Source organism: Leptidea sinapis, chromosome 13, assembly GCF_905404315.1.
Source record: "Leptidea sinapis chromosome 13, ilLepSina1.1, whole genome shotgun sequence".
NCBI lineage: Eukaryota > Metazoa > Arthropoda > Insecta > Lepidoptera > Pieridae > Leptidea > Leptidea sinapis.
The window spans coordinates 10,843,362-10,870,115 of NC_066277.1; the positions used below are offsets into that span (position 1 = coordinate 10,843,362).

Genomic DNA, 26,754 nt, shown 5'->3' on the forward strand with positions numbered 1-26,754 from the left:
CGTGCGAAGGTGGAATACGACAAATGGGGTTTTTTTAATGGCAAACGTGCAAACTTGACGTCTTCTGGGCGTTAAATTGGGGTTTAAACGTACATTCGGTTTCTTTTCACTTCGAATATGAATGAAGTGTCATCCTGAGACCTCAAAGCAATACTACGTTGTTTTATAATGAGTATCTTTTTTTATAGAAAGGAGGACATTCGAGTTTACGGGTCACCTGATGTTAAATGATCACCGCCGCCCGCATTCTCTTGCAACACCAGAGGAATCACAGGAGCGTTAAGGAAGCTGTACGCGCTTTTTGTGAAGGTACCCATGTCTTATAGTCCCGGAAACATCCCGGAACAAACAAAGAAGTTCATTCCATAGCTTTGTAGTAAGTGGCTCCTTGCAAACCGCACTGTGGAGGACCGCTACACATCCAGATGCAAAAATAATAATGTAATATTTGTATAATAGTGCAAATAATATTGGCGTCACCAAGCAAAGTTTGTTATTATAATTATAATTAATGATGAATAAATGAAGTCATGCCGACGTGCGTGCTGCTTCAAGACATGTCACCTCGCCGGGCTGCCGAGTGCCGACTACCCAGTAATACTTAACAATACTGATAATTACAAATTCTTGAGTCGGATAAGTAGTTATTGGTTTGTGTTTGTAGAGCGACACGACAGGTAGCGGGGGCGAGGGCGCGCGGCGGGAGGGGCTGGCAAGGTCGCCGCGGACGCATTCACCTCTTACTTAGCGATTGGTAATAATATCGGAAATATCGTCGCAGGCCGTGTGCCCACCGCGCACTGTTCTCTGTCCGCCACGCTCGTTGTGATACTGAGGAGACGGTGATGACAATACGACTCTCTGGCCTGCAGTCACCGTCTTCGTCTAGCTTCTGTTCAACATTTATAAGCAGTCATACAGTAATTTGAAAACATTACTGTGTTTCGGTCTGTAGGGCGCCGAAGCTATTGAAATTACTGGGCAAATGAGAACTAATATCTAATGTCTCAAGGCGATGAGCGCAATTGTAGTGCCGCTCAGAATTTTTGGGTTTTTCAAGAATCCCGAGCGGAACTGCATTGTTATGGGCAAGGCGTATCAATTACCATCAGCTGAACGTCCTGCTCGTCTCGTCCCTTATTTTCATAAAAAAATACATTACAGTCTTGTTGATTTTCTTCAAACTGCCAGATATATCTGAATCTCCTCCCCTCTTTCTTGTCTCCTAAACCAAAATCGATGTGATTTAACCAGTATCTATCCGCCTTAGATACCCTGCAGCATGACGCGACTGTCACTTGTATATATATGTATATACAAGTGACAGTACTACATACGATTGATTGCAACTTGTTATTTGGCTGTAAGTTACTTGTGGGGTGACATTTAATAACGCGGCGGCTACAAGTTCCAGTACGTTTTTATTTGTATTTCTACAATGGTATCGATATAACAGGTGAAGAAGTAGCCATACATGTAACTGCCTATATAGTGTATTGTGCTCGTTATGAGGCGACAATAAAGCAGTTCGTTTGTGTATAATTAAGGACACAATTCACCGGCTATTGTTCGTCCAATGGGAGCTTGTCCGGCTGGCTCAGAGCCAATGAGTTCCTCGGGTATCCACGGCAAGTCTAGTGAGTGATGAGCACGATACAAGCCAAACACAGACAAGTAGGACACAATATATACATAGTTAACAGTTGGGTTCAGCAAGCCGGCCGTGACCCGTGGAGTGATGCGGCCACTAACAGTTCTTTGTCTCGTTCACAACTAAACACGTCCAGTGATGGATTAACCCTTAATCAAATTAAGCAATTGCCTAGGGTGATGCCCTTAATTTGCCTGAGGGGGCACCAGAAGAAGCACAAAAAATCCCTCCTCAGGGCATCACGTCTCACTCTCACGTCACCAAAAACCACACCAAAAAAGTTTCTAGATGTAATTTGAAAACTCGCTCATTTTTAGTCCTATAACTTAAAAACGTTGGACGTTAATACTATCTTGCGTAAATTCAATGTTCGGAAAAGCGGCAAGGCGCATTTCAATAAATAAATTATTATGACTTGGTTTTTATTGTTGTTGCACCTACTCCAGCTTTTAAAGTACGTTACATCTCATCATCTTATTTTACAAAAAACTAATGTTTTTAAGCGGTAAAGGTTTAAAGACCTTTTCTAGTTGACATACGGATACCCACAGGCACAATAGATACATATGTCTACTGTGCCACAGGCATGGATTGCTTAGGGCATCTAGTAGTCTTAATCCGTCACTGAACACGTCACAAACTGCAGCAATCAATCAATCAAATATTAAAGGATTGGCGAATAGGTAAGCCTATTCGCCAGTTCTGCAGCATATTCGGTCAAAAAAAATAGACAGGTAACTGACATAGATACGGCGGGACTAGTTTACTTTAGTTATATTCATAGTATTATGTCCTATGGTATATTGTTATGGGACAGTGCCGATATTATTACTATCTTTGTGCTGCAGAAGAGATCCATTCGCGCTTTTTATAACCTAGGTCCTAAACAAATATATAAATCACGTGACACGTTGTTTGTCCGCGATGGACTCTTAAACTAATGCACGGATTTTAACGGGGATTACTCCATGGAGTGCAGTTTAGTCCAACTTGAGAGATAGGATAGTTTTTATTTCGATTTGGGACCCATAATTATTTTTACTTTCAATATTTTTTTTGTACGGACATATTTTCTATGAGAGAATTTATTGACGCACGGTCCGACAGTTCCGCTTTGAAACAATTTCATTGTAACAGGGAGCATTTTTTACAATATAATTCTGATGTTTCGAAATATTATTGGCAAGTTCCTATCAAACAGTTTTTTGTTTATTACATACAGAACAACGTCTGTCGGGTCAGCTAGTATTATATAAAAGAAAGCTTACCAGAATACATTAGTCAAAACCTAACTTTAATCAGTTTAACCATTTCTGAGATTAGCATGCACACATAAACAGTCAAACATTCTAGAAACTCTGTATGACATAAGTACATCGAATCGTATAAATTGTTTTTATGAAAAATTGTTAAATATACAGACAAGGACACACGAACTATTTTGTCAACAATAAGTAGGTACATAATATTCTCTTTTTCATATTGTGTGTTCTTCTTATTTATACCAACACAACACAATATACAAGAAGATACAGTTACATAAAATGATACAGACACCGCAATAACAAGTAAATAAATAACATTGAAAAGGAAATAAAGTTAAGCCATAGATTTGTGCATATGAGTGAGTGAGGCGAGAGCCATGGACGCGTCTTGCGCCCGCGCATCTGACTGTGCTGACGTCATCTCACCTTGCTCTATAAGTACACACACACACACACAAGTATAAGGCACGAGAACGTTTACAATAAAGTTATAAAATATCTTATACTACTGACGTGTAAAAGTTGCAATAAAACATTACATAACAAAGTAGGGATTAATTAGTTACTTAATAAAATATTTCCTGAATCAAAATCGAAATGACTAAGTATTTATTTATATTGACCAGCTGCAAATAATAGCCTGTAATGTTTAAGTTGTAATTAAGTATTTTTAATAATAATAAATAATTAAGCTATAAAAAATCATATTTTTTTATTGAAAACATTATTTAATACATATTTTATTGGAATAAGAGCTCATTAGTTTATTTAGTTTTTCTAAAATATTCATAATTGGTAGTTTTATTCTATGAAAAATAGACATCTACGGCCTTACAAAAAAATTGGCATCAAGTTATAAGTAATCATAAACCAAGAAAATGCAAAACGTTTACAAATAGACATTTTGCATATTCTTTGTTTATGCTTAGTTATAACTTTATACCAAGTTTATTTGTAAGGCCGCTAGAATCTTAACCGAATGTGTCAGTCATACAGTATGGATTGCATATCTATGAAATAAATAAAAATATAAGTAATACTAGTTCACAGAACTATCGCAAAATTAATTATTTAATTAAAAACTTTATATTTATAAAGTGAAATTTTCAAAACACTCAAGTGTCTATGAAAACAATCACATATCGATTTTTTTTCACTTTAGGAGCTACAAATTATGTACGAAATAATTTATTGCTGCTTGTCGAGCATTTTTAGACCATGTTTAATTGGCATCATAGCTACCAGGATATAATCGTATATTCCCAGTAACAGATGAGGCGTGAGTAAGTAACAATTTATTATAACTTCGAAGCTGTCGATCATTGCTGGGCGCCGGGTGCCGACCGATCGAAAAAATACATTACCGCTGTCTGTGTCAACAACCATGTCACTTTTTTCGAATCAATTAATTTTTTTATTCGGATAATGGAAAAATGATTTATCTCCAAAAACATACTCAGGCGTGCTCGGCAGCCAAACGTGATGGTGCGATGAGACGTGCACGCAACAAAGTATTAGGTTTACGCACGGACTAGTAAAAGAATAAGGACTCCGTGTCACCTTACATAACAGTGTAGCACCAAAAAAAGCCGATCAACGTGTAAATACATAGCTCCACGCACACACTTACACTACTACAGGCCGATAGGCGGCCATTATGAGAATTGTCATCGTCTGTGACAGATCAGTTTGCGTCTCAATAAAATATTTTAAAAATGCCGTCGTGCGTTGTGAAAAAGTGTAAAAACGATACTATATAAGTATTTGTGGCCATATATGATTATTTAAGGGAGAAAGTTTGTGTAACTAGTATCACCCGTAACCGCACACACACTAGCATAACATTTGCTAATATCACGGTACAAAATTACATTTCACCATTGTGACAACTAATACCAATAACGAAATATGTACAGTGACTATTCAGAAGTGCTTAGTTAAAGCCGATTTGAATAAAGTTAGTTTATTTTACTTTGACTTTGAACTGACAGCGGCGGATACGCTGCTCACCATTCTATTGTCGCAGCAAAGTTTGAATTACCAAACAGTGGTTGTCATAGATGGGGGCAACATATATTGCTGCAAATGGCATCCATACCACCTATTTAACGAATATTTTTTTTAAAATAAGTGACGAGACGACCAGGACGTTCAGCTGATGGTAATTGATACGCCCTGCCCATTACAATGCAGTGCCGCTCAGGATTCTTGAAAAACCCCAAAAATTCTGAAAATCTTGAAACATAAGATGGTAAGTCTCATTTGCCCAATCATTTCACTAGCAACTGCACCCGAGACAAAGTAATGCTTCACGGCAGAAAAAGGCGCCGTTGTGGTGCCCATAATCTAGCCGGCATCCTGTGCAAAGGAGCCTCCCACTGGTAAACACCCACTGGTACTGTTGAGTAAGCAGCAAATACTAAGGGGCGAGAAGAATCCAAAAAAGGTGTTTTAAATATATTTCAGAACAATGCTTGTTGAACATCTTGTGATAGAATTACAAGCTTCCGGATCATCAAATAGTGGATTTTTTAAACAGCGTCAGTCCGTGGTGGAAATTTAGGGTTTTGGACGGTAAGGTAAGGGTAAAATCATAACTACTAGTTCTTGTTATACGTCACAAGAGGGTCACCAGTTGACAACAAGTGGTCAACCACCGTACAGTAAATCTCTCGCTATGGTCGGTCAGCGGGCAATCTTCTGGTATACCTAACACATAGATGGGCGGCAGCTATTGAAAGCGAGGGAGAAGGCCTGGCAGTTAGCCTGGATATAGCGAAGGCCTTTGATCGTGTATGACACAATATATGGCGTTTGTCTCAAAACATGTTGTACACCTTCTACATGCATTGCAATGCAGATGACACTACTGCGGGTGATAAATCATCGACTAGTGTCACTACCGAACGAAACTTGTGTCTTCTATCGAGTCCTCTCTTAAGATGATCGCAGAATGGGGTACAATGAACCTGGTCCAACCCAGAAGTCGCGTTTACCACGTCATATTTACGCGTTTACCACTAAATTTTCATCTGTCGTATCTCTTCGAGAACACTTCCCTAATGTAATGTGAGTGGCGGTGATCATTTAACACCAGATACGTTCGTTTGTTCTCCGCTTTCATAAAAAAATGTAAGTTTTTTTCGAGTATCATTAGGGATTCTTGAAAACCAACCAAAATTAAAGTAGCTCAAAATAGATCGTGTAACATAATGCAAGGCCATAAGGCACCAGTTTGCGTTGTTCTATACGAGCATTCGTCGCGGCAATCAGTGAAGACTCAACGAACAACAGATCCGTGTCGCGTCCACTGCGACACATCGGCCAAGGTCACGTGTGACACACGGCCAGCGTGCGACCACTGGGTCTCTTGTGTTTGTGATCTTGGTTTATACAGCCGCTTGGTTGCAAAATAAAACTCAGATCTGATTGTGGAACCCATATTGAAGTGATCCTGGTTAATATCTGGTTGTTATCTGTGATTAATTCATGTGTCATTATTTTTTAAATTTTTAAAAAGGGACGAGACGAGCAGAACGTTCAGCTGATGGTAATTGCTACTCAGTTACTACTTCAAATATTTGTATTTTACAATTACTTATTGATTTTCTTACATTAAACATTACTGTTTCGGTCTAAAGGGCGCCGTAGCTAGTGAAATAACTGGTCAAATGAGACAACATCTTATGTCTTAAGGTGACGAGCGCAGTTGCAGTGCCGCTCAGGATTTTTGGGCTTTTCACAAATCCTGAGCGACACTGCATTGTAATAGGCAGGGCGTATCAATTACCACCAGCTGAACGCCTTGCTCGTCTTGTCCCATATTTTCATTAAAAAAAATAGGGGAACACGCTGCCATAGCGATGTGAGCTGGGATAGATAGGAGGAGAGGTAGCGGTGCCCCCAGCGGGGCCATTACTTCTGCCTCTACGTTTTTGTATTAAGAAACCATAAAATAATAAATCTGCCCTAGAAGTATACTAATGTTATGATTGGGCCGGTCGCGGACTCTGTTGGTTGCCGGGAGCTCCGGTTGAATGTCCGACAGTTCGCTGCTCGCATTGGACATTTTAAATGTGATAGGTATTAAATAAACTAACGACCCGCTCTCGAATCAGTTCCGTTATCAAAATAAAAGAAAGCCTTAAAATAATATATACCCAATTTTACAAATTATTTTGTAAAGGTTTTATATTAGATTTAGTAGTTTTTGACTTTATGTAATATAAACAAACATAAAAACAAAATAGGTTCCTTACTAGGAAAATACTGGACAGTTCCTGTATGAATCTATATCTAAAGTTCAACACAGCAGCACCACACGACTAGGGTTGCTAACCCTACTATATAATATAGTGTCCTACTATTTAAGTTATCTACCTACTATTATATTATAAAAATATAATATAGTAGGTGAACTACTATATTTTATGATATTTTCAATGATCAACAAAGTGGAAAGATGAGCGCAATAGAGCCAGTATGAAAGCAGAGTTAATGAAACACTATTATAACTTAAAAATAGATTGCAATGATAGTTATGAAGGGTTTCTTAAAAATAAAAACCTATCAATAAAAGATCAAAGCAGTAAAAAATATAATAGAAATGATGTAAAAATATATTTTTCAATATACCCCCAAAAATATTTTTTCGGTCTAAAAATGTTAGCAGTCCTACAAACGACATCAACGCGCACTCTGCTAGTTTTGTTAAGTATAATAATATTTAATATTCAATTGTAAACAACGTTGAGTTCAGTTTTACCAAGTAGTATAAATAAGTTAGTTAATGATAATCTGTATTGTAAGGTGTATTGTTTTATCGGGCGGCCTTGGAATGAGCTACAAGCCACTGTATCGACTACCTACTGGATGTCACGGGTGACGGCCCTCTCTATAATATAACACGGAACCTGCCACGACTCTACATTGCATCACAATACATATTGAGCCAGATATCATCTTATATAAACACCTCATTTTAAGAGTGTGTGTGGGCAAGTCGGTCGCGGGAGACTTCGTAGAACATTCCTCGATCAAATTGGGGATGTTTCGAGAAAAGGAAAGGTCCGAAATGTCTGGTTAGATGATCATCCTGCCATAACGCATGCCAGCCATCGCCTCCCTCGACCATATTTCGCCGCCTCGAGCAGTGATATTTAAGCGAGTCTATCACGATAACTCATTCAAAAAACAAAAAGAATGTTCATCTACATATTATGCAATGCTCACTTAATACCTCTACTAACAATTTGATCCGTAGGAGAACCAAATTTTCCGACATAGTCCAAATGATTGTTCGACTCACAGATGGCCGTTGGGGCAGTAAAGTCCTCGAATGGCGACCACGTACCGTAAGACGCAGTGTTGGTAAGCCCAGCACAAGATGGACCGACGATCTGATCGTCGTAATACGTTGGATGAGGGCAGCACAGAACTTATCGTCGTGGAAATCTTTGGGAGAGGCCTTTGTTCAGCAGTGGACGTCTTCCGGTTGATGATGAAATGTAATATACTATCGTCAACAAAACAAACAACGAGTGTGACGCCTACGTAAGCTGCTGTATCTCATAAAAGTCGCAAAAACAGCATTTGACACATAAGGCGGCGGCAGGGTCGTGCGGGGGCGAGCGGGGGCGCGCGGGGGCCGTGACACAGGTGCTTACGTCATCGCTCTTTTATCACAAAATACACCGATTTTGGTGATGCGAGGTGAACCGCGAGTTAATTAGTCATCGCGGAGTATGTGGGAGTTGGTTTCGGATTTATAACGAAGGTTGTTGGGGGTGAATGTCATTGGCAGCGATGGCTGGTCCTCAGCTATCAATCAGGCGGCTCTCACTTACTGTCCTCCTCTGTCATTCAGTGTTTATGTTTTTGTACATAATAATAACTTTAGAAGAACTTTAAATAGTTAGGTTTTAATGTTATAACAACCAGTTCATCCAGGCAGAGTATTTCTAAATGCCATTCATCATTTTAGCTTACGGCTGTAGCACTGTGATATGTTTACTAATACTTTTAAATGACAATCAAGTAGGTCCCCCATTCCGACAGATAATCATAAAACTAGAGATTTCCACTTTACCTTGACATTTATGAAAACCATATTTTTTGATAGAGACATCCAAAAATAATTTTGAATGTCAATGTTGAGCCCCACACAGTTTGTTTTGTATACAGCTTGTTGGTTGTCCGTTATATTTATTTATTTACAATTAGGTACTTTAACATATAACAGGATAAAACTATCATCTAATAACAAATACCAATCCAAATCCAATTAAAATTCTACACAGCATTCATCAATAAATAATGTTTATGCAAATTAAAACTTTGACTTTGACATCAATTAAAGTAAGAAAATAAAAGTGGAGACAACAGAATAATAAGATTTAAGTTAAACATATTTTAATTTTACAAACAAATATATATATCTAAGGAAAATATCAATATCAGCACATACTACATTAAGTTCTTTACGTAAGTAAAGACATATTTTAGTGTCAGTATATATTTCTTATAAAAAATACAAATATACAAAGAACATTCACTGAAACGCTGTTGTTGACAAACATCCTCTACCATAAGTCTGAGGCTCTACTAAAAGGGCGACCTTTACCAGCGAGTAGCAACCGTCCGCGTCATGCTGATCTGCCGCAGATCTGATTATCTCAACGTGCACAAGTACGACCTGCCTGCAACTTGTTGGAGCGATCTAGTAATCATGTATAGCAACCTTCGATTGAGTAATCTTAATAACATTGCACAATATTTATAATTTATGTATCATAAATCACAATGACGAAAGATTATAACTTACCATTTAAAAGTAAGTTGCAGCCATTTATACAATGAACAATATCCACAGAACACAGATTCAATACACAGAGACAGCCGGCCGCGGCGGTGACCACTGCACTATTTACATTAAAAAAACACAATACTTAGTAAGGACTGGAAGGAAGTATTTGCGCGGCGCAGTTTGAGAGTTCAGTAAGTTATAACCACAACCATTCTCGACAGCCCGTCGAGGTCGACTGAATGAACGCAATTATTGGCGAGTGTATTACGAAGCTGTTAAGGTTGTCCTGCGAATAATAATTCAATAAGAGGCCACATTTGCAACATTTGCAAGGAAAACGGCTCGACGTTGACTTTTTTGTACATTTCCAGCTCAGTTTGTCGTGCGACCAAAATATTGTAATCTTTCATCGCAACGAAACATGTTGAAGGTCGAAAATATGAGTTACTGATAAAAATTTAAGTCACGACTTTGTCAACCTGATTCTCAACGGAAACATAATAAATATGTTAACTGTTATAGTAATAAAATGGTAAAAAGTAAAGTTTCACAAAATTTTATTTCACTGTTTTCAGGTGCTTGTTGTTACGACTAGATCAAGTATTTGATTTCGTCGTGTCGTATCGTATTTGAGCATTGCATCATTGGCGCCGAGAAAATAAAAGAGAGAAAGACACTGCCGCAGAATTCCACCTTCTCCACACGCCACAAGTTAGGATATCATCCCCACCATCTGGATGTGTGGCGGTACTCCACAGTGCGGTTTTCAAGGAGCTTTCTTCCACGTCCTACAAAGCTGTGGAATGAGCTTCCGGGTGTTTGCGGTGTTTTCGGGATGATACGACATGGGTACCTTCAAAAAAAGCGCGTACACATACCTTAAGGCTGCTATCCTCTTGGGATAGCCAAAATAGCGCATAATTGAGACCATTTCTTGATGGTTTATTTTGTAAAACTTATATTTTACAAAAAAAAAAATTATAATGCTACATAATATGACAAGAAAGTTAATTTTTTCATTAAATTTCTATTCTTGTAGACAGTGTGAAAAAAAAAATCACCAAAATACCCCTAACTTTTACAGTGTAACCCATGCTAATCATTCAATCTAGATAAAAATTGTATAAAAATGTATTATTTTGTACACCAAAACTATATAACATGACATAGTTTTGTTAGTTTTATAAAGAAAATTGTATTATGTTTGTAATAAATTAAAAATGCTTTTAATTCCGAATTAAAACTGACATTCTTGTGCGAGAGAGGTATCCTAGCTCCGCTCGATTCCTAAAGGCCGTTGGCTCCGTCCCCAGTCTTAAAGGTCAGGAATGCTCCTGTGATTCCTCTGGTGTTGCAAGAGATGTGGGTGGTGGTAATCACTTAACACCAGGTGACCCATACGCTCGTTTGTCCTCCTTTTCCATAAAAAGACACGGTTCGTAATGCTCACTAAAATGGCATTGCTTGCGATGGCGTTGTGTGCCGTGTCGTTTCCCTTCGCACATATTTGTGGGCTAACGATGGCTGGTCCATGGGCCAACTCGTTAACGGATGCTGCTTGTGGTGCCAGGTCAACCTGTTATAGTAAATAAATCATTGCATTTATTGGCTGCGTTCACTAATTGTGATAGTTATCACGACCATTATGTTTACAAAGCATCCTCACACAAACAATAAACTTAATCTCTAAAATAGTATGATATATAATAAAATATTAGGATGATTTATATTTATAAAATAAGTTCTTTATTACTTTTTATGAAATATTTAATATTTATTAATAATAAGTAGTTAAAAAAATTAAAAACACGCTTTTATTAAGAACTGAACTAAAAATTGGAATTTATTGATTGTAATGAGTGGCCGTTGAGTTTCTTGTATGTTCCTCTCACGAGCTCTACCTTTTCCGAACATATGGTAGATTCAGTAATTTAAAAGAAATATTTATAATGACGATTTATTACTTATTATAAGCCTATTTGAATAGAGTTTATTTGACTTTTAATGAATATAATGAGTTCATTGTTGAAGCCTGAAAAGTTCAACTGTAGACCATCACCTAAGAATGAAGCAGGCTACAAGTATTATGTATTATTATTATTATTTTATTCTCCTTTAATTATCCAACTGAAATATGTTGCTCTATGCTCCACGCCAGTTTTGCTGGTCCACTTGTATTCAATCATCTGGCTGACTGCAGGACGTCAGCGTGTCCATTTTATATTGGTGTGAGTGTCTAGACCTGCTAGAGTGTGTGTGATTAGGGTAGTTATCACTACTATGTATCTACTGTACTCAGTAACTCTTATGCTTTTACTTATTAATTTACATTTTTTTGCTTAGGTACTCGTGTAAGGCATTTAGTATTTGACGTTTGAGTATTTATGTTGCATCACTTTGCATATATTTTAATCGAAATGATTTGTATATTGAATTAAAATAAGATCTTGTAATACCTAATCTGTTTTTAAAAGAGCAACCTTAGAGTTTCATTCTCGTTAATCTCTAAGGAAATCTACCTTCCGAATAAGCTGTACGAAAAAGTGATATACTTCAAGTGTAAGAGCGCCTTCACACTACGTCCGATCAGAGTCCGGTCCGTATCCGTGCCAACACTGTCTGAAGTAGTAGAACTATTTCTACTGAAGCGCTCTATTGTAATTTACCTATGAACTAAAATATTTTTGATTTGATTTGATTAGTTTAGGTATCCATACAACTAATATAAGAATAGCACTCCTCGGAAAATAAAACCTATTTTTTCCTTGACATAAAATCTGCATTTGATAACGTATATCTTCCTCTACTCAGGAGTAAACTCAATCAGCTGGGTATCCACGTGAAATTATCTATTATATTATATGTAACATGTTAATGGAGAGAATAATCACTATTTAAATGTCCATCCTCTTATCTCCCTCCTAAGTCAGTTTGGAAGGATTTACCTCAAGGCGCAGTCCCCTTCTATACAATGTGTTTACATAATATTATGATCTCAATAGTTCTGTATCCCCCTTCTGCCAAATATTGCAATAAGCAGATGATATTTTTCTGTATATCTATTTGTAACAAGTGAATACAAGATTCATCTAATTTTTTAATCATGCACTTGAATATCTTGCTGTTTATTTAATGCAACATGGGCTGTCACTATCAATTTCTAAAAGTAAAGTAGTTTTATTGACAATTAAAAGACTTTTTCCTCTTATTAAATATGTTGAGTTACCAGTTGTCATTAATGTTAAGTTTCTGGGTGTATGGTTGGATCACAAATTATCAGACATACTATTTTGATTATGTCTCACATTTCTATAATAGTGACAAACATTAATATCCTGCGCTCTCTATCTGGGAAGCTCACCCCTTGGCAATTCTTGGCACTGGACCAGTCACTATAATTGCCGATGCCCGCCTTGCAAGCTCATCCGCTGCATCATTTACCAACGAACCGCTATGTCCTCTGATCCATTGCAGAGTTACCCGGTTATAAGAGGCAACTTGTTCCAGGATTTGGTGACACTCGTGTATTAGTGCTGAGTTGTAGGTGGTACCCTTCAGCGCTGTTAGTCCCGCCATACTGTCAGAAATAATTCTGATTCCGTGGCCATGTACTTTCCTTCTTAATATTACGCTGGCGGCTTCCTTGATGGCTACGCACTCACATTGGAAGATGGAGCTGTGTGTGCCCAAGCTTACACCTGACTGGTCAGCATCTTTCTCACATAGCTGTATGTGATAATTCTTATGAAAAGCATGTGTTTTAGGTATTTTGTCGCATGGAGCCTCACAGAGTGGATAGTCCTTTGTTACCCTATTCCAGAGATTATCTGTTAGGCAGACTTCATTCTTCCATACACCCAACAGCTTTAGACGTAGAGTCGCCATTGTCGCTTCTTGTTGAAAGTGTATGTCGAGTGGTGTTAGCCCTAGTTAGCCCTAGAATAGTTTCAAGGGCAGAAGTAGGCGTGGTGCGCATGCATCCTGTTATGGCTGTGCAAGCCAGCCGCTGGAAACGCTGCAGCTTGGTTTGTACTGTCACAAGCTCTGTCCTGGGCCACCAAGCTAATGCTCCGTAGGAGATAATTGGTCTGATGACTGCTGTATAGAGCCATCTGCTTATCTTTGGAGCAAGACCCCAGGTTTCGTCTATGAGTCTTTTGCACTGCCAAAAGATGATGCACGCTCTTTCCAGCTTGTGTTCAAGGTGTTTGTTCCAAAGCAGCTTACTATCCAGTATGACCCCTAGGTATTTAACTTCTTTAGTAAGGCTTAGTTCGGTGTTGAACAGTTTTGCATTGCAGCGTAAGATTACCAAGGCTGCGTTTGTTTGTGAATAGTATTAGCTCCGTTTTTGACGGATTAGCTATAAGTTTGTGTTGCGCGCACCATTCTTCCAGAATCTTAAAAGCAGATCTCATGAGGCTACATAAGACGCTCTCAACTGGTCCTGTTATTAGAATGGCGAGGTCGTCAGCATAGCCCACCGTGTACAGTTTCTTTTTGTTTAGCCTTGTGATGAGCTCATCCACCACAAGGTTCCAGAGCAGCGGCGAGAGTACCCCTCCCTGTGGGCAGCCCGGTGACACCACACATCTAGTACTGGTGTTCTCAGTGAATCATATCGCCCTATGCCTCAACATGCTGTCTATCCACCCGGCAATTGTAGGATCTACATCATGATCGGCTAGCGCTCGGCCTATGCTAGTGAAAGAGGTTTTGTCGAAAGCGACTTCGATATCAATAAAAGCACCTAAGGTTGATTGTTTACGTGATAATCCTTTCATTACAAGAGATGTTACACAATAGAGTGCGGATTTGGTTGATCTGCCCTTAGTAAAGGCGTGTTGGTTGGCATGTAGCGGTTTTTGTATGAGAGCATTTTCCCTAATATCCCTATCGCAGAGTCTCTCTAGAGTCTTCAACAAAAATGATGTGAGACTGATTGGCCTGTACTATTTGGGGTTTGTGTAATCACTTTTGCCGGGCTTAGGGATAAATACCACTTTTACCTCCCTCCAGCGGTATGTATTTGTAGGCCAGGCATGCCCTGTAGATAGCAGTTAGATGTACTGCTAGCGGCCCCATACCGCTCCATTGTAGCAGTCCTGGGAAGATCCCGTCCAGACCTCCTGATTTAAATGGAAGAGAGCTGTTAATTGCCCACATTACCTTGTCTTTGTCTACCACCCTGTGAGCTGTGGTCCAATCCGTTTGATCCGGTGTGTTGCTCTGCGACGCCTCCTCCTCCCACGTCTGTTTGTTGGTGATGCGGCATCCAGGAAAGTGAGTTTGGAGGAGTAGTTCGCAGGTCTCGGTGTCGGATTTGGTGTATGTGCCCTCAGATTTTTTCAAGCAACCTAGATTACGCTCTGGGTCACGTGAAAGTATGTTTTTTACTTTAGCCGCTTGGTTCGTGGATCCAATGTTAGTGCAGAAGCGTCTCCAGCTTTCTCTCTTCCTTTCGCGGATGCATCTCTTGAAACGGTATTGGGCCTGTTTGTATGCGTCCCAGTCGTCTGGTGCCCGGGTATTTTTGGCTCTGTTGAACAGCTTCCTTACTTTGCAGCGCAAAATATCAGAGCATATTGAGACCAAAGTATTTACGTACTCTTTCCATGGGAAAATTCTTCACTGCCAATCGTTGTTGATTGTTTTAGGGACTCCTGGCGCTATCACGGCGCTTAGAGCAAGCCGTACTCTCTAAAACACTGATTAAGATCGGGACTAGACGACGGCCAGTCTTCAGTCGTTACAAACCAAGACTGCGTAGATAGAGCTTTATGACCGGTCATAAAGCCCTAGCGCCGAGTCTTGATTGCTATGTCCGATGTTGGACACCTCCAACATACATTGCTATGCAGACGACAGCACTGGTGATGCCGTATACACGGGCCATGCAGGTCTCTCTCGGGAAATCGTTGATCCTTCTTGTTTCTTCTATCGAATCCTCTCTTGAGATGGTCGCGGAATGGGGTAAATTGAACCTTGACCAATTGAACCCCCAGACGACTCAAGTTTGCGCGTTTACCACTAAAAAAAACCCATTTGTCGTATCACCGCTCTTCGACAACACTTCCCTTAAAGCCTCGCCTAGTATTGGAATACTGGGTCTCGAACTCTCGAACGATTGCCAATTCCGTAGCCATCTGGAGGGCAAAGCCAAATTGTCTTTGAAGAAGCTGGGCGTCATTAATGGAGCACGGCAATACTTCAAGCCGGCCCACATTCTAGCGCTCTACAAAGCGCAGGTCCGGCCACACATGGAGTATTGCTGTCATCTCTGGTCTGGCGCACTCCAGTATCAGCTCATTTGACCGCGTGCAACATAGAGCAGCTCGAATTGTCGGGGACCCAGTGCTCGGTGAACGGCTGGATCACTTGGCGTTGCGGAGAGATGTCGCTTCATTGTGTGTCTTCTACCGCATTTATCACGGGGAGTGTTCCGAAGCCACCATCTGGATGTGTGGCGGTCCTCCACAGTGCGGTTTTCAAGGAGCTTTCTTCCACGTACTACAAAGCTGTGGAATGAGTTTCCTTGTGCGGTGTTTCCGGGACGATACGACATGGGTACCTTCAAAAAAAAGCGCGTACACCTTCCTTAAAGGCCGGTAACGCTCCTATGATTTCTCTGGTGTTGCAAGAGATTTTGGGCGGCGGTGATCACTTAACACCAGGTGACCCCTACGCTTGTTTGTCCTCCTATTCCATAAAAAAAAAGTCTTGCTGGAAGGACCATTCTTGGTAATTAAACATGGTGTTGTTTAAGGGCTTCACTACTTTCTCAAGAATAGTATTTTGATACACTTGTGCCTATGTTTTCATACCTTTTCCACAAAAGTATGGCTCAGTCACTCATTCACAGCTGATACGCCACAAAACCATCACTTAAGTCGGAGAGTGCCCACGTTGCTCTTGTCGACTACTTGGGAAGCTTCTTAGAGCTTTGAGTATAAATACGGTCATTTTGTTTGTTTAAATGTTGCTAGATTGTAAAAAAATTCCCATCCGTAAACAATTTTTTTCTGTCACAAGCAAAGGAGGTCTCGTTGTACCTACTAATAGGTAACAAACATTTTACTAATACCAAGCGTATGGAGAGTTAATAAAATTGTATTTGGCTCCATACCTACTTTGTGTAATACAATCACAGCGATTCGGTTCTCTTTATCACCCCACTCCATTTTAATGTCGCAAAATATTGTACAATTTATTGGCGCCAAAATGAGAAAACTCAATGAACAATCATAAAAATAAGAGATTCCAAATTGAAATGTAATATTTTCTTTATTTTTAATTGTAACAGTATTTATGGCCAGACTAAGTATAAAATGTAAAATAATTATCAAACAATGTATCACTATGATCATTACTAAAACCTACAATTATCCTCTAATAAATGCATATTTATTAAATTTATAGTTTTTATTAGTTTTATACCTCTTTGTACAGCAATTAAGCTTATAAAATGTTTTCTACAAGTACACCATCCGCAATTTTACATTTCGTTGTTTCATGAGCTATGAGCAGCCGTGATCCTGCCGTATCGGAGTTCAAACCAAAGAGAAGCGGCAAAGTGATCTTTTGTAGCTTATTCTATAAACACAGTAATATTGCTCTTCAGTAATATTATCCTTGCAAAACTCTTTTAACTTGTTCACTACACACACTACACTACATTCATCTTTTTACTTTTGTATTTGCAGATCAGATAGTGAAGTCGAACTTTCATCTCATTGAATTTGATATCCATAAAGTAGGTTATTACTTGCACGTTGTTAGAGTTACGATTTTTACATTCTGTTATGAATTTATAATAAGAGGTTACAGTATCTGCAGTTAAATTTAAATCAGAAAACTTTTTGTACTTAAAATCCTTACCTTTTATCAATTTTATGTTACCAACTTTAGAAAGTGCTGGTTTTGTCCAGTTATATTTTATTGGCGTAGTGGCGTGGTGCCTCGCTTCTTATAAAGAGCAACATGCCAGAATTGCTACAGCGTGCTTGCACACCCTTTGATTAGCAGCGCAACATGGTGTGACATAACGAATTCCTTCGTTTTCATCACAAACCAACGTGCAAAGTTAAATGTCCAAGTGATAAAGCTTACTTTTCACTTTATGTTCAGGTGAAATTCTGCATTTCACTGTACATTTAAAGCTCACGTTTCACTTGAATATATTCAATAGCTTCGTCTCGGTAAGATGCTCGACCCGCCTTTTGATATAGTTTCTGTCAATAGAACACGGCGGGCATATTATGAAATGTTTTTTATTTAGAAATCATAGTTGTTAGACCATGTGGCTGTTGAAATAAACTGAAAGGATGTAGGTATGTACTTGAAAAGATTACATAGGATGTATTTCAAGATATGAATATTAGCTGAATTGACAGACATTGTTCTGTTCATAAAAATAAAAAACTCTTGCGGGTGGAATTTCATAAAATCCGTTTTTAGTAGACCTCAACTCAGTGAGAGGAATATTCCTAATAAACTTCAATTACGGCCGTTCCCAATATTCAGTCGATCTCTTACTTGAGATAAAAATCATAACTATCATTGACTTTTCTGTCCCAATAAACTTATCGACGGTAACTCACCTTATTCCAACCCTTAGGGGTGCTTGGCAGAATCCTCCACGTGTGGGCGGTGGTGTCGATCCACAAAGAAACCTTTCTAAGGCGTTCTGAATGGAGCGGCACCTACCTCCCCGGTGCACCCTGGTAGCATTGCGCCAGTGATTGATTAGTTATTGCGCTCGATTCGATCGAACCGATGAAGAAGCTGACTGGCAACAAGCACACAAGGTCGTGACCACCGATAAAACAAAGTGGGCTATAAATTCCTTTCACCCCTTCAAGTCAGCAGGACCTGATGGGATCTTTCCCTTATTGTTGCAATGGGGGGTCTCCACATCCAGCTGATCAACATATTCAGGGCGTGTCTAGCGCATAGATATAGATAGAAGTAAAAGTGATTTTCATACCTAAACAAGGTAAAAGTGACTACTCCAACGCTAAATCATACGGACCCATCAGCCTTACCTCTTTCGCCCTGAAGACCCTAGAAAGGCTGTGTGAAAGAGAACTGAGGGAGAATTACCTTAAGAACATACCCTTACACCCTAATCAACATGCATACAGTCAAGGTAAAAGCACCGAATGCACTTCACGCTGTAGTGAACGTTATAGTGAGCGCACTTTCGGAAAAAATAATTTGTCTAGGAACCTTCGTGGACATTGAAGGAGCCTTCGATAAGACAAAATTTATAAATATAAAAGCAGCACTACACCGCCATGGAGTATGTACAACCCTGACATCATGGATTGAAAACATGCTCAAACACAGAGTGATATTACTAAATGAAAGTGCTGTGTCTCACTTTCATTGCAATTGTCGCTAAAGGCTGCCCCCAAGGTGGAGTAATCTCATCTCTTTTATGGAACTTGGAGAACACTCTCAACGAAAATCGCTACTTTACGGTAGGCTACGCAGATGACCTAACAATATTGATATGCGGCAAGTTTGCCATTACTATATGTGAAGTAACAAACGCAGCATTGAAAATTGTGGAAAGATGGTGCATAAATAACGACCTATCAGTGAACCCATCAAAAACGTAACTGGCAATGTTCACAAACAAAAGAGTTCTGGGTAACTATAAACTGCCGAAACTGTTTAACACCGAACTCCAATCAAACAGCGAAGTGAAGTATTTAGGAGTAATACTTGACAGCAAGTTAAACTGGGCCGCCCACTTGGAGTCAAGAAGCCGTAGAATGATAGGAAAGATATGGGGACTTGCCCCCAATATCGTACTATGGCTCTGACTTAGATAAGATATACAAAATACAGCTGTACGAAGAACTGAAAGAGGACTTCAGTATAAAAGACCTCCGGATTTTCACAGATGACTCAAAGACAAGGTCGGGCACGGGATACGGAGTGTTCTCGGAAGACCTAAATATAAAAATAGCTGCATCACTAGGAGCTCATAACACTGTCTTTCAAGCAGAATGCATGGGTATAATAGAAGCAGTCACAGCTACTTTGACTCAAAAGGTAAAAGACTTTCAGATAGCAAATCAGTACTACAAGCCCTACAAAGCCACACTATCACCTCAAAGCTAATATACAACTGTCACCAGTGTCTGAGGGAGTTATGCGAAAACAACAACCAAGTAACTCTTCAATGGATAAAGGGTCACAGTAACTTACGAGGGAACGATGCCGCTGATGAATTGGCTAGGAGGGGCTCAGCGATGACAGCAAAAGGATCAGAATCAACTATCCCTCTACCGCCTAAGTGGCCTGCACCGGTCATACGTCAACACACCAAGGAACTACATAATAAGTACTAGATGGAAGTGAGTGGGTGTAGAAAGCAAAAGAAGCTCTACCTCAAATAGACCCCAAGCTCTCTCGCAAGCTAGTAAAACTTCCACGACCTAGGTTACGAAAAATAACTCATGTACTAACGGGTCACGGCCCTTTTAACAAGCATCTGCGTCAATATAGGTGTCACCGACAGTCCACTGTGCAGGGCCTGCATGGAGGCAGATGAAACAGCCGCACACGTCATTCTGGAGTGTAGGAGTGTGGCTACATACCGGGCCAAACACCTGGGGTCACCGAGGACTCTCCCCGAGCCACCTTACAACGCAAAATAGGCGCGCTGTAGTCGTCGAGTTGCGGATAATAACTCGTGATAACCTATAACCCTCACCTTATCCGTACACGCTGTCTGTCAATGGGACGACAAATAGCTTACCAGCGATAGAAGTTTGTATGGAAATTGCAATTCAAGCGTCCCAATATAAGGCGATAAGAATGACTTGTCGGGTATTGGGACAGCCTCAGATTATTCATAGCTTATTACTGACAGTAGACGGTAGTAATTTATCTCCATTTGTAGATAGTATATTGGGAACGGCCGTGTGTCTCTACGTCTTACGGCCGTTTTCAATAACCTATCTATCATTAGTTTAACTTACTAGAGGTAGACAAATCTATCCTTTTACGATTACTTACATTTCAATAACCTATTGACAGATAGCATTTTACTAAAACTATATTAGACATTACTAATGATAGATAAGATCTTATCATTAAACGGTGACAGTAATGTATCCGTAAGTTAAGCTAAGGACAGATAGGTTATTGAAAACGCCCGTTATGGTTCATGGAACCATCATGAGTCAATACATAGTCCGAAATCTCTTATACATCATATTATATAAAATAGATTAGGCAAATAATTATAACGTTGCCCTTTGACGACAAGTTTTTTCATTAGGAAATGAAAACTACACACTCATAATTAAAAAAAAAACATTGGGCTGTACGTAAATAAATACAAACGAAGCAATTATGAGCAAGAGCCTTAGCGCGACTCTGAAACTAATACATTTTGGATGATTCGTGGTGCAGTGATATCGAATAGGTCGAATGACGTTACAGAGAAATCACAGACGTTCTGTACTAAAATGTTCCGTATACTTTTTTTTTTTTTTTTTTTGTTTTGAGAGGAGGAAATACTGTTACGTATTTACGCCCCGGAACGGGGCGTAATATGTCGGACTCGAGTGTCCACGTAAGCGGACGCCCCATACCGACTAAAACCTCCTCTGTGCTGTTAGCAGCCCTGGCTTTCACAGCGAAGTAGGACGTGGGCCGTGGAGGCCGCAAAGACTACGCAACAACAGTCGCGGGGCGTCTCCTAAGGAGACTCGAACCTCAGACCGGCTGTGTGCTTGTGGGAGTTCCGTATACTTCAATAATCTATATCTAAGTCATTTACTAATGGATTTCGAAAATTCTTTCAGTGAGTGATTAGTATTGGTCTATATTTTAATACATTCAAATTGAATAAATATTATTTAACATCACGGTCCAGACTCTCGCGAAGCGCCTCCTACAGGCTAGCGGCCCGAGACTTGGCGACTGGAGGCGGCAGTGATACTACCTACCCACCTACACTCTCGATTAATTCAGTTGCCCGCTACGCTACTAAATGGAACTGGACGTGATTCAAGAGATTGGAATTAGCTAATTCTAAATGATTTTTGAGATAATTCCATATTTACACTTACCGATACGTGCTGCACTCTGTCATGGTAAGAAATCGCACGCGTCTTTACTCTCAGCAATCGACAATCGACATCAAAATGAGCGAGCGTGAAAGCAACACACAGATTTTGAGTATTTGCTAGACAAAATTTCTCCTCTGATTTCGAAACAAGATACGGACTTCAGGGAATCAGCTGGTATAAATATCGTCTAGCAATAACACTAAGGTTTATCGCAAGTGGTGACAGTTATAAAAGTTTACACTATTTATTCAAAGTGTCTCCCCAAGCAATATCAAAAATTATACCTGAAGTCTGCAAAGCAATTAATCATGTTCTAAGAAATGAAATAAAGGTGAGTTGTTTTTTATAAATTTTTATTTTTATTATCAATAATTTGAAATGAAAAATTAATTCATGAAAAATTAAGCCGATTAAACTATCTCAATTTTCACGATCAAAGTCTTCATAAGCTTTAATTAAAGCTTCATTTACACGGTTTGTTTCTGTTCTTTGGGAAATCAACTCATTGGATATTATTTGAATGGTAGGAGTAGAATTTGATGAGCCCGATTGGTTGAAATAAACGTGATTTTGAGAAGTGAATGGTTGGGGTGAATTGATTTCCAATGGTAAATACTGTGACGTTTGGGCGGTTGATAGCTGGTTTGAACCTAAAACTAAAGTATTTGGCAAAGGTTCAGAATACGAGGTTTCGGAAGATGACGGTCGATATGGAGCCGATGGTGAATTATTTGGCAAAGGTTCGGAATAGGTTCACAAACAAAAGAGTTCAGGGTAACTATAAACTGCCGAAACTGTTTAACACCGAACTCCAATCAAACAGCGAAGTGAAGTATTTAGGAGTAATACTTGACAGCAAGTTAAACTGGGCCGCCCACTTGGAGTCAAGAAGCCGTAGAATGATAGGAAAGATATGGGGACTTGCCCCCAATATCGTACTATGGCTCTGACTTAGATAAGATATACAAAATACAGCTGTACGAAGAACTGAAAGAGGACTTCAGTATAAAAGACCTCCGGATTTTCACAGATGACTCAAAGACAAGATCGGGCACAGGATACGGAGTGTTCTCGGAAGACCTAAATATAAAAATAGCTGCATCACTAGGAGCTCATAACACTGTCTTTCAAGCAGAATGCATGGGTATAATAGAAGCAGTCACAGCTACTTTGACTCAAAAGGTAAAAGACTTTCAGATAGCAAATCAGTACTACAAGCCCTACAAAGCCACACTATCACCTCAAAGCTAATATACAACTGTCACCAGTGTCTGAGGGAGTTATGCGAAAACAACAACCAAGTAACTCTTCAATGGATAAAGGGTCACAGTAACTTACGAGGGAACGATGCCGCTGATGAATTGGCTAGGAGGGGCTCAGCGATGACAGCAAAAGGATCAGAATCAACTATCCCTCTACCGCCTAAGTGGCCTGCACCGGTCATACGTCAACACACCAAGGAACTACATAATAAGTACTAGATGGAAGTGAGTGGGTGTAGAAAGCAAAAGAAGCTCTACCTCAAATAGACCCCAAGCTCTCTCGCAAGCTAGTAAAACTTCCACGACCTAGGTTACGAAAAATAACTCATGTACTAACGGGTCACGGCCCTTTTAACAAGCATCTGCGTCAATATAGGTGTCACCGACAGTCCACTGTGCAGGGCCTGCATGGAGGCAGATGAAACAGCCGCACACGTCATTCTGGAGTGTAGGAGTGTGGCTACATACCGGGCCAAACACCTGGGGTCACCGAGGACTCTCCCCGAGCCACCTTACAACGCAAAATAGGCGCGCTGTAGTCGTCGAGTTGCGGATAATAACTCGTGATAACCTATAACCCTCACCTTATCCGTACACGCTGTCTGTCAATGGGACGACAAATAGCTTACCAGCGATAGAAGTTTGTATGGAAATTGCAATTCAAGCGTCCCAATATAAGGCGATAAGAATGACTTGTCGGGTATTGGGACAGCCTCAGATTATTCATAGCTTATTACTGACAGTAGACGGTAGTAATTTATCTCCATTTGTAGATAGTATATTGGGAACGGCCGTGTGTCTCTACGTCTTACGGCCGTTTTCAATAACCTATCTATCATTAGTTTAACTTACTAGAGGTAGACAAATCTATCCTTTTACGATTACTTACATTTCAATAACCTATTGACAGATAGCATTTTACTAAAACTATATTAGACATTACTAATGATAGATAAGATCTTATCATTAAACGGTGACAGTAATGTATCCGTAAGTTAAGCTAAGGACAGATAGGTTATTGAAAACGCCCGTTATGGTTCATGGAACCATCATGAGTCAATACATAGTCCGAAATCTCTTATACATCATATTATATAAAATAGATTAGGCAAATAATTATAACGTTGCCCTTTGACGACAAGTTTTTTCATTAGGAAATGAAAACTACACACTCATAATTAAAAAAAAAACATTGGGCTGTACGTAAATAAATACAAACGAAGCAATTATGAGCAAGAGCCTTAGCGCGACTCTGAAACTAATACATTTTGGATGATTCGTGGTGCAGTGATATCGAATAGGTCGAATGACGTTACAGAGAAATCACAGACGTTCTGTACTAAAATGTTCCGTATACTTTTTTTTTTTTTTTTTTTGTTTTGAGAGGAGGAAATACTGTTACGTATTTACGCCCCGGAACGGGGCGTAATATGTCGGACTCGAGTGTCCACGTAAGCGGACGCCCCATACCGACTAAAACCTCCTCTGTGCTGTTAGCAGCCCTGGCTTTCACAGCGAAGTAGGACGTGGGCCGTGGAGGCCGCAAAGACTACGCAACAACAGTCGCGGGGCGTCTCCTAAGGAGACTCGAACCTCAGACCGGCTGTGTGCTTGTGGGAGTTCCGTATACTTCAATAATCTATATCTAAGTCATTTACTAATGGATTTCGAAAATTCTTTCAGTGAGTGATTAGTATTGGTCTATATTTTAATACATTCAAATTGAATAAATATTATTTAACATCACGGTCCAGACTCTCGCGAAGCGCCTCCTACAGGCTAGCGGCCCGAGACTTGGCGACTGGAGGCGGCAGTGATACTACCTACCCACCTACACTCTCGATTAATTCAGTTGCCCGCTACGCTACTAAATGGAACTGGACGTGATTCAAGAGATTGGAATTAGCTAATTCTAAATGATTTTTGAGATAATTCCATATTTACACTTACCGATACGTGCTGCACTCTGTCATGGTAAGAAATCGCACGCGTCTTTACTCTCAGCAATCGACAATCGACATCAAAATGAGCGAGCGTGAAAGCAACACACAGATTTTGAGTATTTGCTAGACAAAATTTCTCCTCTGATTTCGAAACAAGATACGGACTTCAGGGAATCAGCTGGTATAAATATCGTCTAGCAATAACACTAAGGTTTATCGCAAGTGGTGACAGTTATAAAAGTTTACACTATTTATTCAAAGTGTCTCCCCAAGCAATATCAAAAATTATACCTGAAGTCTGCAAAGCAATTAATCATGTTCTAAGAAATGAAATAAAGGTGAGTTGTTTTTTATAAATTTTTATTTTTATTATCAATAATTTGAAATGAAAAATTAATTCATGAAAAATTAAGCCGATTAAACTATCTCAATTTTCACGATCAAAGTCTTCATAAGCTTTAATTAAAGCTTCATTTACACGGTTTGTTTCTGTTCTTTGGGAAATCAACTCATTGGATATTATTTGAATGGTAGGAGTAGAATTTGATGAGCCCGATTGGTTGAAATAAACGTGATTTTGAGAAGTGAATGGTTGGGGTGAATTGATTTCCAATGGTAAATACTGTGACGTTTGGGCGGTTGATAGCTGGTTTGAACCTAAAACTAAAGTATTTGGCAAAGGTTCAGAATACGAGGTTTCGGAAGATGACGGTCGATATGGAGCCGATGGTGAATTATTTGGCAAAGGTTCGGAATATGATGTTTGGGAAGTTGATGGTCGTATTGGAATTGGTGAAGTTTTTGGTAATGGCACAGAATATGCCTGATAAGGGGCTGATTGGGGAAATGGGGTTTGTCGCTCAAATAGCCTGTCTTTAATTCTATTTATAAACAATGTGTCTATATTATATTATACATAAATAGTTTCCTCTCATCCGGTGAAAGTTCACGCAGTTTTTTCGCTAGTAATTTTCCATAAAGTTCGCAGTCGTTGTCTTCTTTTGGTGGTGGTGGTGGTGGATATTCCCTCTGTCTTTTGCTTAAAATATTAGTCAACTGTCCAAATGCAGACGACATTTGCCGTTCCGCTGTGTCGGTAGCTGGACGACGGCGTACTGGTTTTGGTGTAGGGAGAGGCTGTTCTAAATCTCTATTTTCAACAACTTCTACGTCCTCTATAGCTGCAGTTTCATTTTCTTCTGGCAATGCTGGCAAATGATTAATTTTTATTTACTTCATTTTGATTGTTTTCAGATGCCATCAACAGCTGATGCTTGGATGAATATAGAAAGAGGGTTTAGAAGAAAATTTCCACACTGTCTTGGTTCCATAGACGGCAAGCATATTAATATAGAAAGTCCACCTCATAGCGGAACTGAATATTTAAATTATAAGAAAACGTTCAGCATCGTTCTATTGGCATTAGTTGTTGCCAACTACAAATTTATATTTGTTGACATAGGATGCCAAGGGAGGATTAGCGATGGTGGCGTCTTTAATAATTCATTACTGTGGAAAAAAATCTGTAAAAATGAAATTGATTTTCCTATACCATGCCCACTTCCTGGATCAGACGTTAACGTTCCATACGTTTTCATAGGAGATGGTGCTTTTGCATTAAGCATGCATGTTATGAAACCCTACCCAGGACAGCATAACATCGGTTCACCAAAAAGAATATTCAATCAATGTTTATCTAGAGCTCGGGTAGTAGTCGAAAACACATTTGGAGTTTT

The 26,754-nt window shown here is 39.5% G+C and overlaps 1 protein-coding gene and 1 pseudogene across 1 annotated transcript in view; one reads left to right on the forward strand and one right to left on the reverse strand.

The window, feature by feature from the left end:
• Positions 1-9,970, reverse strand: part of LOC126967494 (uncharacterized) — a 48,238-nt gene extending 38,268 nt beyond the window's left edge. The window contains exon 1 of the mRNA XM_050811982.1: positions 9,740-9,970. The gene's annotated coding sequence lies outside the window, so the exon portion shown is untranslated. The remainder of the gene's footprint in view (positions 1-9,739) is intronic.
• An 8,884-nt stretch (positions 9,971-18,854) lies between these two features.
• LOC126967495 (uncharacterized) lies at positions 18,855-26,729 on the forward strand (annotated as a pseudogene).
• The last annotated feature ends 25 nt before the right edge of the window (positions 26,730-26,754 follow it).